The 13,889-nt window shown below is 50.0% G+C and overlaps 1 long non-coding RNA gene across 2 annotated transcripts; it reads left to right on the plus strand.

Annotated features, from left to right (window-relative positions):
- The first annotated feature begins 1,924 nt into the window (after window positions 1–1,924).
- On the plus strand, window positions 1,925–8,222 carry LOC144738114 (uncharacterized). 2 transcript variants are annotated; one of them, XR_013589138.1, is made up of 3 exons: window positions 1,925–2,056; window positions 4,924–5,504; window positions 7,998–8,222. It is a non-coding gene; the product is annotated as an uncharacterized LOC144738114 (long non-coding RNA). The 2 variants fall into 2 exon arrangements; XR_013589139.1 differs by having other exon boundaries at window positions 4,924–4,985.
- The last annotated feature ends 5,667 nt before the right edge of the window (window positions 8,223–13,889 follow it).

Consider the following 13,889-nt stretch of genomic DNA (forward strand, 5'->3'; position numbering starts at 1 on the left):
CCCCCCCCCACATAAGCACACACCCGCACGCATTCCCCCCCCCCCCCCCCATAGAGCTGGAAGGGAAGGTTACCTGATCGACCGGTTTTTATCCGAGAAACCCTTATCGGGATTAATTCTCACGGTTTCCGGCGATCAGGGAATTGGATGACCTCCCCCGTGCTACGTGGCACCGCGGCGCCGCGGCCGGCCTTAATATGGTGTGGTCGCGGCGTGGGGCATTCGGCCACCGCGGTTGAGGCGCATTTCCCCCCACACACGCGAGTATCGACGGGGCAGGCAGAGGGAATAAGCATTGTGATGGAAGAGCATCATTAGAAAACACGCAGCGCATCTGAACGCATAATCAGGCACTCCCGCACAGGCAGCGGAGGGACGACGTAATTACGCTCGGGCACGCACCATTATTAGGGGAGTTAAAGAATAAGGCTATTAGTATGAATAACCTGGAGAGCGAGGTCACGCGGGCAGCCGTGCACAAATTCCCACGGCGCACCTTTGTAATGGACGCCGCCGCATGAACCTCGATGATGGGGGCCTGCGTGAGAAAGGGATTAATTAGGATTTACGCCGCTCACTGATTAGCAGATCAAAAGCGCCCGGAACCGCCGTGCGCGGGCTCGAGGTGCACGAGCCCATGGTTCAGCGCAGCATCCCTTTGAGGTAGGGGGAATAAATAGGGGGGGCGCAAGGGGGAAGGGGCTCTCTTACTCCAGCGCCAGGCGACCAGACGCAGCTCCAGCCCGGGACCCGGACGTCCGTGCGACGCACCGAGGTACGCTGTTAGCACAAGGATCAGCGGACCGCCGTGGACACTTAACAGTGAGTAAGAAGGTGAATTAGAATCATAGCAGATAAATCGGGAATAGGTATAGAGGTATCAGCCTAGGCCAGCCTCGTCGACTCACTGATTTAACATCAAATTACCAGGTAGCAAATAATAAATCATTAATAGCGAAGCGTGGTCTCGCGTGATCTTGTCATGCAGCGTGAGCGTGTGGGGGCGCGGGTGCACACAGTGGTTCGCCACGTGAGTGAGCGCTGCGCGGAGCTGAGCGCGTGGGGAAGCGTGTGTACGCAGTGGTTCTGTAGTGCTGCGGCTCGCCTCGGGGGAGCGCTGCGCAGGGCGGTGCGCGTGTGGGTGCGCGTGTGGGTGCGCGTGTGTTCACTACGTATATGATACAGGTGTGCGATCACAACGTGAGTGCTCCGTGGTGAGTGGGTGCCGCGGGGAGCTGTGTGCGCGAGTGCGCGTACGTTCGCTACGTGTATGATACAGGTGTGCGATCACAACGTGAGTGCTCCGTGGTGAGTGGGTGCCGCGGGGAGCTGTGTGCGCGAGTGCGCGTACGTTCGCTACGTGTATGATACAGGTGTGCGATCACAACGTGAGTGCTCCGTGGTGAGTGGGTGCCGCGGGGAGCTGTGTGCGCGAGTGCGCGTACGTTCGCTACGTGTATGATACAGGTGTGCGATCACAACGTGAGTGCTCCGTGGTGAGTGGGTGCCGCGGGGAGCTGTGTGCGCGAGTGCGCACGTATGCTTGCAGCGTGGGAGCGCTGCGTGAAGCCGTATGGGTAGGGGCGTCGCGTTCGAAGGCCGGCGAAACCCTAGCGGGTATTAGGGAGGTGGGGTAACATAAACGGAATAGGGGATGATGGCGGGAGAGACCCCGGGGGCCAACGGCCCCCACACAGACTCACTCACAGACTCACACATTCACACATAATCACACAAAGATCCCCCGTATATCCTGAACAGACTGTTGGGGCAAGTGCTGTTAGCGAGCACCTATGCACGGCACACGAGGGGGTGGGTAGCCAGGACCACGCCCAGCCGCCTTTGTCTCCCTAGTGACGATGTTTACACAAAGCACCGCGCTAACCGCTGCACCGCCGCTCCCCGCTGTTACAGTGCAGCACTGTCCCCAGGTAAGATGGCCGCCCGCCCCCACGTGACTCAGCGCGCGCACTCGGCACGTGGTGTCAGCACCACGTGGTGTCACCCAGCGCGCGCGGTCTCGCGCCGCCATCACTGCTCACGGAGTCGCTGCCGCGTGAGTCTCTGGCCCTCTGTGTGAGGGTCTCTGTGTGAGAGTCTCTGGGTCTCTGTGTGAGAGTCTGTGTGAGAGTCTGTGTGAGAGTCTCTGTGTGAGAGTCTCTGGGTCTCTGTGTGAGAGTCTGTGTGAGGGTCTCTGTGTGAGGGTCTCTGTGAGAGTCTCTGGGCCTCTGTGTGAGAGTCTCTGTGTGAGAGTCTATGAGTCTCTGGGTGAGGGTCTCTGAGTCTCTGGGTGAGAGTCTCTGGGACTCTGTGTGAGAGTCTCTGGGTGAGGGTCTCTGAGTCTCTGTGTGAGAGTCTCTGGGTCTCTGTGTGAGAGTCTCTGGGTCTCTGTGTGAGGGTCTCTGTGAGAGTCTCTGGGCCTCTGTGTGAGAGTCTCTGTGTGAGAGTCTCTGGGTGAGGGTCTCTGAGTCTCTGGGTGAGGGTCTCTGAGTCTCTGGGTGAGAGTCTCTGGGTCTCTGTGTGAGGGTCTCTGTGTGAGAGTCTCTGTGTGAGAGTCTCTGTGTGAGAGTCTCTGGGTGAGGGTCTCTGAGTCTCTGGGTGAGAGTCTCTGGGTCTCTGTGTGAGAGTCTCTGTGTGAGAGTCTCTGGGTCTCTGTGTGAGAGTCTCTGTGTGAGGGTCTCTGGGTCTCTGTGTGAGAGTCTCTGGGTCTCTTTGTGAGGGTCTCTGTGTGAGGGTCTCTGTGTGAGAGTCTCTGGGTCTCTGTGTGAGAGTCTCTGTGTGAGGGTCTCTGGGTCTCTGTGTGAGAGTCTCTGGGTCTCTGTGTGAGGGTCTCTGTGTGAGAGTCTCTGGGTCTCTGTGTGAGAGTCTCTGGGTCTCTGTGTGAGGGTTTCTGTGTCAGTCTCTGGGTCTCGGTGTGAGAGTCTCTGGGTCTCTGTGTGAGAATCTCTGTTGAGAGTCTCTGGGTCTCTATGTAAGAGTCTCTGGGTCTCTGTGTAAATCTCTGGGTCTCTGTGTGAGGGTCTCTGTGTGAGAGTCTCTGGGTCTCTGTGTGAGGGTCTCTGTGTCAGAGTCTCTGGGTCTCTGTGTGAGAGTCTCTGGGTCTCTGTGTGAGGGTCTCTGTGTCAGAGTCTCTGGGTCTCGGTGTGAGAGTCTCTGGGTCTCTGTGTGAGAATCTCTGTTGAGAGTCTCTGGGTCTCTATGTAAGAGTCTCTGGGTCTCTGTGTAAATCTCTGGGTCTCTGTGTGAGGGTCTCTGTGTGAGTGTCTCTGGGTCTCTGTTTGAGAGTCTCTGGGTCTCTGTGTGAGGGTCTCTGTGTCAGAGTCTCTGGGTCTCGGTGTGAGAGTCTCTGGGTCTCTGTGTGAGAATCTCTGTTGAGAGTCTCTGGGTCTCTATGTAAGAGTCTCTTGGTCTCTGTGTAAGTCTCTGGGTCTCTGTGTGAGGGTCTCTGTGTGAGAGTCTCTGGGTCTCTATGTAAGAGTCTCTTGGTCTCTGTGTAAGTCTCTGGGTCTCTGTGTGAGGGTCTCTGTGTGAGAGTCTCTGGGTCTCTGTGTGAGAGTCTCTGTGTGAGTGTCTCTGGGTCTATGTGTGAGGGTCTCTGTGTGAGAGTCTCTGTGTGAGAGTCTCTGGGTCTTGGTGTGAGAGTCTCTGGGTCTCTGTGTGAGAATCTCTGTTGAGAGTCTCTGGGTCTCTATGTAAGAGTCTCTGTGTGAGAATCTCTGTGTGAGAGTCTCTGGGTCTCTGTGTGAGGGTCTCTGTGTGAGAGTCTCTGGGTCTCTGTGTGAGGGTTTCTGTGTGAGAATCTCTGGGTCTCTGTATGAGGGTCTCTGTGTGAGAGTGTCTGGGTCTCTGTGTGAGAGTCTGGTTCTGGTGCAAGAAACACAAGAATGAAGCCTGCCAATATCCCCCTCTGCTCCACGTGGCATGGCACTGCAGAAACTCCCCGCCCGTGTGGGCCCGTGCAGTTGCACTGCCTGCACACGCGGCAGGAGACGCGGCCACTGGTGGTGGTGTCGCGTGCTCGTAGTTTTAGTGGACTGTATCGTTCTTGCCCGCACAGGAAATCCAAGGTCATTGTTTATAGCACGGCCTACATGCGCGTGCGTTTTGTGTTTTAGTGTTTGTTCTTGCTCCGCACATCAGATTAGCACCATTGGCTACGTACGGTGCGAAAGAAGTTAGTTTAAATTTCTACATCCGTTAAAGGAGTAGATGATGGAAAATATAAAACCTAAGTCTCGCGTAAGGCAGAGTGGCGCTTACAGAGACACGCCTTTAGCTCGTGCAGTTAGTCGTCTCATGGAGACGCCACATGCAGATGCGTGAAGGTACAGTAATACCTCGGTTCACGAACTTAATTCGTGAACCGACTCTGGTCGTGAACCGAATTGGTCGTGAACCGAGGCACATTTTCCCATAGGGTTCAATGTAAATCCGGTTAATCCGTTCTGACCATTTTTTTTGGTTTTTGAAGCACAAACATATGAAACAAATTACAATACACATTACTGTAGTACTGTACAGTATAGTAATGTATAAAGAGAGAACACTAACCTTGCTTGAGATGACTTCTGGCATGGAGGAAGGCAGGTGGGAGGCGGGTGGGAGGCGGTTATTGTTTGGAGGGAGAGTCCCCCTCCATAAGGACATCAGGGGGATCTCCTTCAGGGGTTTCCTCTCTCATTTGTCTCCTAGCTGCAGGCTCAGTTTTGCTGAAAAATCTGTCCATTGTCACTTGTCTCTTCCTGCACTGCATAACCCTCCGGAAATGAGAGACCACATTATCATTCATGAGATTTAACACTCTGTTCGTGACAGCTATGTTGGGGTGGTGCTTTTCAAAAAAGTCATGGCACTCATTCCATTTTTGCATAATGGATTTTATGGCATCACTGCTAACCTCCTCCCTTTCTTCCTCTTCCTCAGTGGAATGCTCCTCAAGAAGTGCCTTCTGCTGCTCACTGTGGAGTTCAGAAAGTTCTTCCGTGGTCAGCTCCTCCCTATGTTCCTCAACAAGCTCTTCCACATCAGCACAATCAACGTCCAGACCCATACTCTTGCCCATGGACACAATTTCCTCCACTACCTCTGCATCAGACCCTTCTAAGTCATGTTCACGTTCAGTGACACATTCTGGCCACAATTTCCTCCAGGCTGAATTTAGGGTTCGGGGAGTGACCTCTTCCCAGGCTTTGTCAATGAGGTTAATGCAGTGGACAACATTGAAATGTTTCTTCCAGAAGTCTTTCAAAGTCAAGGACGTCTCTTCAGTGACATTAAAACACCTAGTGAAGAGCGCCTTTGTGTACAGCTTCTTGAAGTTGCAGATGACTTGCTGGTCCATGGGCTGCAGAAGTGGTGTTGTGTTGGGGGGGAGGAACTTTACCTTGACGAAGTCATACTCAGCATCCATATCATCCACCAAGGCTGGAGGGTGTGCCGGGGCATTGTCCATCAGAAGAAGGCACCTTTCAGGCAGCTGGTTATCAGAAAGATATTTTCTGACGGTGGGTGCGAACACCTCGTGCAGCCATTCTATAAACAATTGCCTTGTGACCCAAGCTTTGGCATTGGCTCTCCACATGACGGGCAGTCTGGCCTTGTTCACATTTTGTTCGCTAAATGCACGAGGGGTCTGAGAATGGTACACCAGTAGTGGTTTAATTTTCAGATCGGCGCTTGCGTTGGCACACAGCAAAAGGGTCAATCTGTCCTTCATGGGCTTGTGCCCTGGTAGTGCCTTTTCCTCCTGCGTGATATAGGTTCTGTTCGGCATTTTTTTCCAGAAGAGCCCTGTTTCATGACAGTTGAACACTTGTTGAGCGATGTATCCTTCTGTCTTCATGAATTCCGCAAATTCTAACTTGTAGGCTTCTGCTGCGGCCTTGTCAGAACTGGAAGCATCACCATGTCTAATTACACTGTGGATGCCACTTCTGCGGAATTTTTCAAACCACCCCCTACTGGCTTTATAAATTCGTCACTTGCTGCACTTGTAGAGGGGCTTCTTTGCAGTAAATCACTGCAATTTCCTGGCTTTCTCACAGATCATAGCTTCACTAACGCTATCACCTGCCAGCTGTTTCTCATTCAACCACACCAACAAAAGTTTTTCCACCTCTTCCAGCACTTGCGTCCTCTGCTTGGTTAACATTGTTACTCCTTTTGCAACATCAGCTCCTTTGATGGCGGCTTTGTTTTTCAAAATAGTCGAGATTGTTGACTTTGCCATCTGGTACTCCGAGGCCAGACCAGTCACACGAATACCACTGTCATGCTTTTCTACAATTTCCTTCTTCAGCTCAATGGTTATTTTCTTCACAACCTTGCTGTCACCTTTACTACTGCTCTGAACTTTCTTTTTGCCACCATGCTTGCGCTGCACATTCTTGTCACCTGCATTTCCACTTTGCACATTGTCACTTGCATTTCCACTTGGCACATTGTCACCTGCATTTGCACATTGTCACTTGCATTTCCACTTGGCACATTGTCACTTGCATTTCCACTTGGCACATTGTCACTTGCATTTACACTTGGCACATTGTCACTTGCATTTCCACTTGGTACATTGTCACTTGCATTTCCACTTGGCACATTGTCACTTGCATTTACACTTTGCACATTGTCACCTGCATTGCTGTTCTTGTCACCTTCATTGCTGCTCCGCACTTTCTTCTTTCCACCATGCTTCTTGGGAGCCATATTGGGAGTCCAGTACAGTAAGCACTCAAACGGGTGAACTGTACAATACAGTAAGTACAGTATTGTACAGTACAGTAGTACAGTACAGTACTGTATGTGCTAAAAAGCACACCAAAAATCAAAAAGTCACTGAAAGTGTCTTCACAGTACTCACATTACTTCTTTCTGTGTCTCTGCTTCTCTCCACGATCTTCCTACAGGAAGTCACGACCATGTGACAGCCTGGAATTAGCATTAAAATGGCTGCGGCTCCTGTTCGTGAACCGAAGCGGAGTTCGTGAACCGGAGCATATTTTTATGAAATTTTCTTTTCGTGAACCAAGTTGTTCGTGAACAGAAGCGTTCGTGAACCGAGGTATCACTGTAATTTAATTTCTGACGGGGAGAAACAGCGGCAATTTGAAATATAAACCATTCTTGGGAGCCTCCCTTAGGTCAGTTCGGCCTTAAATGAGTACTCGGTTCATTGCGAGTGTAGATTCGGGAGACAAAGACGGCTGTGATGCTGCTTACACGACCACTAACAGCACGCTGTTGGCCTTCATAGAGGCTCACTCGCTGCCCTTGATGTTTAGAGCTAAAAGTAGCGAATTGAGTCCCCGAAAGAAGATCTGAGCAGGCCATAAAATAAGCGGACAATAAACTCAGAATAGTTTTTTACGCTTTTCATCGTCAACGCCTGCTGTTGTATCATTTCAAGTGGCATTGGTTCAACACAAGCATGTAAGAATTGTTTCAATACCACCAGGTAAATTAGTTGCTAGATGTACTGTTAATGTATGAAGTTCATAGTTAAAAAAAAAAGTAATCTAATGTCGCGATTTTGAATTATCCACGGCTGTCCTCCCTGTCAGCACGAATAATCAATAATCTACTGTACTTTATTAGCTGACGTCCAAAGAAAATCCTAAATGAATGTGCACAATAGTGCAGCGGTTAGCGCTACACTGCGCTACGAACCCGGCGACACGAGTTCGATTCCCGCTCATGGCCGCCAACATTGGTGACGATTATATGAACCGGTCCTGGACCTCCCCTAAAGTTGACTCGGCGTCAAATGAGTACCTGGTACAGTGTGTAAACAACGCCACTGGGGAGACAAAGGCGGCCGGGCTTGATGTTGGCCAAACACCCTCTCGTGCCATGCCGGCCTTCATGGATGCTACTCACTATCGGCACTTGCCCCCAACAGTCTGTTAAGGCTACACGGGGGATCTTTGTCTTTTGTATGTGAACGTGTTATCAAAACGCCTCTCGGCTGGTTTCGTGTGTCCCCGGCCTCCTTCTACCTGCAGCCCGACGAAGTGCTTGGAAATTTCCTACCCACGTGAGCATCACCGCTCTCCCCCTCGCCTCTGCGGCTGCTCGGCTCATCTCCGTGTGCGCGATAATGTGTGGTGACATGTTTATTGCATTTCTCTTTTTTTTATACTAACTGCTATAAACTAAACTTTTTTATTTTAAGTGCCTACTGAACTATATAGCTATTTTTCAGAAGTGACCTGGCTACTGTAATAAAAGACTCCGTTGGTCACTGTTGGTCTCCTTTGGCCTTTTATTTAGTTTCTTTCTCCGCACCCCGCTGGTCCTGTCCGCGGACCAGCGTCTAGCGCGCGCCCCGCACGCGCGACCTCATCGGCTCCTCCACTCTTCCTCACACCCCGCTAGTCCTGACAGGGGACCAGCGTCTCCTCGCGCGCGCCCACGCACGCTCCTCCGTTAGCTCCTCCACTCCCGCACTCCGCTGGCCGACGGCGTGCTGAAGGTCCTTCGGCCACGTGGCCGATGGCGCGGATCTCCTGTCACCACCCAACGTGGCTCAGCCTCTTTACTCCCGCAACTGACCCCGATTTCTTCCGAGCTCCCACTTATATCCTCCCCCCCACCCTGACTCCTCCCCTTCCGGATCGTCAGATACGGCCTTCCCATACTGCCCTGCTGGCTCCACCCCCATTCACCTCGCTTCCAATTGGAGCCGAGGTGAACGGCGGCCCCTCCCACACGCCCCCCATACCGGGCTCCGCCCCCCAATAACCCGGGCCGTGTGATTGGGCCAGAGCCCAGCAGCAAACCCCATTTACGCTCTCATTTCACTACAAATAATAGTTCAACGAAGGGGCTTATGTGCAAATTTTAATTAGCCAAATACTATTAAGGCATCTTGAATCTAAATGTAGAGGGGAAAACCAGAGGACCCAGAGAAAAATCCACGCGACTGCGGAGGGAACATGCAAACTCCAAATTTACAGCAGGCGTCAGGGTCGGGATGGAACCCACGCCCTCCTGTATACCACGCCACCATGACACTATACTGCCAGCCACCGTCCAACATTCACAAGCTTCAGAAATTCCCTTCGCGGCCTGCGGAACACGCTGCAGATAAAGTTATATAGGGCGGGCACAGAGTACCCACAGTTCCCAGTGTCCACCCCCTACCCACAAGCCTCACCCTTCCCTACCCACAAGCCTCGTCCCTCACCACTCCCTTATCACAATCCTCACCCTTCCCTACTCCCTACCCACAAACCTCACCCATCCCCTACCCACAAGCATACAGGCACCACTCGCGTGGGCGCAACGTGCACAGGTGCAATGCAGGCAGGCCCAATACATAGTGGCATTGCTCAAGATTGCTTTATCAGATCCTCAGTAAGTCTGCACTCCAGCTAACATTGTAGATCGCGGCGCAGACAGCCGAGTTACATGGAAGCGCTAGAGTTTGCTCTACACGGAGCGTTAACGGCCCGCCTCCATTCCGAGCATGCGTGGAAGCATGCTCGGAATGGAGGCGAGCCGCCGTGAGTTGGGCAAGAACGTTGACAGCCCTGACCATGTGGAACGTGGCTCGTTCAGATTTCGCGGCGACTCTCGATCGCGAGCTTTCACTCTAGCGGCGTTGTGACTCGTTGGGGCCGCTCCGTGTCAATGACCCGCGGCGGTCTCGACTGTTGCCCAGCCCAGGACTCTGGGCCTCAATAACCTATGCAGAGCCAACGCCCTCCAAAACGTTGACCTGCAGCATGTTGCGTGGCCGAAAGGGAATTGCTGAATGTTACGAGGAATGTTGGACCAGTGGCTCGTGGTATGGACTAGAGAAACAAGTTTTCCATTCATGAAAAATGTAACGTGATCTATTTGGTGTTTGAACATCTTAAGACATGTTTTATTGCCAGAAAGGGTAAAACTTATTGTTATTCTTTATACTTCGATGCTGACAACAAGGTCCCATGACAAGTTAAAAAAACAATTCCACAAATGACTAAACTCCCTAAGTCTTCGTAACAGCCGTGCTTCATTGCTTTGTGTAGCAGCGCCACCGTGTGGATGGAGCCTCATAGCACTTGGAGTGTGGCATTTTTTTTTATTGTGTGTGGACATCGCGTTGCAGCCTGTGTGTGCGGGGCGTGCAGGCTGAAGGAAATGCTGGAGGAGCGATTTGGTGGGAAGCCTCAGCCGCTCTACCCTGAGCGGCCGCTCGCGCAGGGCGGCCGCGGCGCTGGTGTCTGGCACCACTGCACCTGGGCCACGGCCCGAATCCAAAGCCTCCGTTCTGACGGTCAGATTCAGGTCTGTTCCCGTAGTCGAGTTCACGTTTAAATTTATGCGGGGCAATGAGTTGATTGAAACCTAGAGATGTAAAATAGCAGACAGGTCACTTCTGTCACCAGGCCTTTTAGCTGCGTTCCAACCAAGGCTTTTTCTATTTCCACACCTCCGATTAGCACAGTTGGCTATGTACGGTGCGAAAGAAGTTCAACATAAATATTCATAAGTTTGTTTACCCCAAGAAGACCTCAAGCTTTCACGACCATTATCCATAATCGAGGTTTTTGGGTTAGACGACGTAAATATAAATGTGTCGTTAAACCCGCCACCGCGCAACACAGCCAATTACTGTAGTAAGGTTTGTCACGTAATCAAAACGTGCTAATTCGTTACTAGTTCAGCACACTGGTGTGTTCGAGATTAAACCCCCAACATTTACAATTCAATACTCTTTGGTTCTTTTGGTAAAGTCACGTAGGTATAAAATAAAATTTACAATTCGAGTACGACGTTTTGTCAGTAATTCCAACTCACATCAACAGGCGATAGCCAGGGTTGTTAAGAGCAAAGCAGGAGGATTTCTCAAGAGATAAATGTGATGTCTCACTTGTGGGGCAATTAGGCCGAAGGCCGGGGGGGGGGAGGTTATAAATGCATATACATTACAATGGATATCCAATATCGGTTGGGTTATTCATAGGATAATCAACAGACATACATTCACATTATGCATGCACACCATGCATATCCATCCTGCCGTTTTTGGTTGCAAGAAAGACGGGTTTTTTTTATTCCAGCGTTCAGATAGTTGCCCAGTACCAGTTACGTTGCCATGGCGTGTTGTAGGCTGAAGCATTGACGCTAGAGGATGACCGAAACTGAATTTCTGGTTTCGGCCGAAACCGAAACCAGACCGAAAGTTAAATATTGGCTTTTGGCCGAAGCCGAAACCGAAAGTTGAACTTCACTTTCGGCCAAAACCGAAAGTTTAACTACACTTTCGACCGAGACCAAAACAGAAAGGTTTATAACCGAAGTTACCGAACACAAGATTTATGAAATACTAGCTTTACTACCCGGCTTCGCCCGGGACTTGGATTCACCACGGCCGGCTGCCTTTGTCTCCCCAGTGGCGATGTTGACACACCACTTACTCGTTTGAGGCTGAGTCGACCTAGGGGAGGCCCAGGACCAGTTCAAATAATCGTCACCGGCGGTGGCCATGAGTGGGAATTGAACTTGGGTCGTGGGGTTCGTAGCGCAGCGCGCGAATCGCTACGCAGTCGCTGCCCCCCCCTACATACACACAGGATAAGGACAAAAATCCACCATGTAGCCTGTGAGACTGTAGGGGGCAAGTGCTGTTAGCGAGTACCTATGAAGGCCGGCATGGCACACGAGGGGGTGGGTGGCCAGCACCACGCCATGTTCGTAGCGCTAAGCGCTACACATGCACGGGTGACATGACAGATGTGACGTCACAGCTCGCTTGCCGTGCAAAATATATGCATTATTGCACCCCCCCCCCCCACCCAAAAAAAAATAATACCAAAGTGTATGCATGGTGTACAGTATGGAAAGTACCCACATGGCAAATTTAAAGTTTGTTGCATGTCGGGAAGTACGCTAAACATTTTGAACAGACACATTCACAAATTTTCTTTTTTTATATATAGGTCATGATGCAATGCTACTTTAATAAAAAAAATTATCTAGAACTAATCATTCAGAGCCTGCAGTAAGAGTCGTTAAATATCAAATCTTTAGGTGTTACTTAGTAATTATATCTAAACAAACGAATGTTGTAGTTAAGAAATACCAGTTTTTCCGCATTCTCGCCCAGCAGATTGCTGTTTCTTGCATCAGAATTGACTTTAGTGATTAACTGCTCCGTTTATTAAGTTTAATTTTCTACTTCACTCAGATTCGTAATTTTGTTATCACTAATTCGCTACGTAACTATTAACTAACTGAATAACAATATTGTCAGATTTCGATTTAAAGCTTTCGTGACTGCAGTGATTCATCTTCTTGGTTCTTTCGGTAAAGTCACATAGAAGGGAAATAATAAAATAATAAAAATAAAACATAATAAAATACTTCTCACGACGTTTCGGCCACAACGCAAGCCGCTGTCCTCAGGTGAAGAATTCTTCATTTTTTTATTATGTTTTATTTTTATTATTTTATTACTTCCCTTCTAAGTGACTTTACCGAAAGAACCAAGAAGAATATTGTCAGACTTCGAATCTCGGTATCAACACGCGTGTAGACTGAAGAGAACGCAACACATAAGCCAAGGCGGGCAGGCGGCTGGGAACAGACAACAATGGCACTTTGTTGTCGTCCCGCCAAAGAGACTCCACCCACGGATGCAAAAGCAGGCTGCCGTCTGTTGACATTAACAGACCATCGTTGCGGCTGTAACCTCGCTCCCAAGCTGCTGCTGATGTGTTTTTGCAGCCTATCGCAGGATTGCCTAGCGCCGACTGACCGGCCGATAGGCAGAGAGATAAACGTAGCACTAGCGTTATATTCTAAAAATAGATCTTCGGTTGACCGAAAGTCAATATCAGTTTCGGCCGAAACCGAAAGTAAACCGAAAGTAAAAAATGTACTTTCGGCCGAAACCGAACGTATGTCGAAAGTGGCCATTTGCCAACTTTCGGCACCGAAACCGAATTTCGGTCGGCCTTTACTTTACGCATCACCTCTGTGCGACCGACTGGGGATCGCAGCAACTTGAAAAGGTGATCAAATGTACAAGAGGGGTTGGTATGAATCCTATTGCTATTTGGGACTTACCTTGGAAAAACAAAACCAAGCATGTGTTTATCAAAGGATTATTCAATATTGGGCCAAAAAAGTATTGTTGATTACAGTAGACTCTCCATTTTCCACACTAATGACCGGGAGGATGGCCACGGATAATTCAAAATCGTGGATAATCCCAAATATTCATCTTCCGTGGATCTCTATGCCAAAAACCACTAAAGTATAGTGGTATGTTTAAGTTAAGAAAATTGAGTTGGTTAATGAATTAAACTAAAATTGTAGAACTCACGATAGATCGATGCGCGTGCTCAATGATAACAATTTCCTGCTCCCACGCAGACGACTCGGCCCACAAAGGGGACAGCAGCAGAGCCACGTCAATCAACATCAATCATTGCAATGGACAATTTTACGTGATTGCATTTACTGATCTGACCGAGGTGGTGGCACGTGCCTGTAAACTCATGGGGCTGAAAGGTGGCAGTATAGAAAGTTGGGGCACGTGACTTGTCTGTGCGGCCCTGTGAATGTTGTCCCCTTGTGCTCGTGGGCTTTCGCTCATTACTCAGTGCTACAAAGCAGTGGCAATGGGAGCCAAGTACAGTAGACTCTCGATTATTAGCGCTAATTAGGGGAGGACGGCTGCACTAAGACCCATAGAATCATACACAGACACACAGCCTCACACAGACACCCATTGACTCACACAGAAACCCAAAGACTCACGCAGGAACAATATACTTGCACAATGACCCATAGAATCTCACACAGACACACAGCCTCATACAGACACCCATTGACTCACACAGATACCCATAGACTCGCACAGAAACAATATACTTGCACAAAGACCCATAGACTAACAC

The sequence above is a fragment of the Lampetra planeri genome, chromosome 77 (assembly GCF_965212315.1).
Source record: "Lampetra planeri chromosome 77, kcLamPlan1.2.h2, whole genome shotgun sequence".
Taxonomy (NCBI): Eukaryota; Metazoa; Chordata; class Hyperoartia; order Petromyzontiformes; family Petromyzontidae; genus Lampetra; species Lampetra planeri.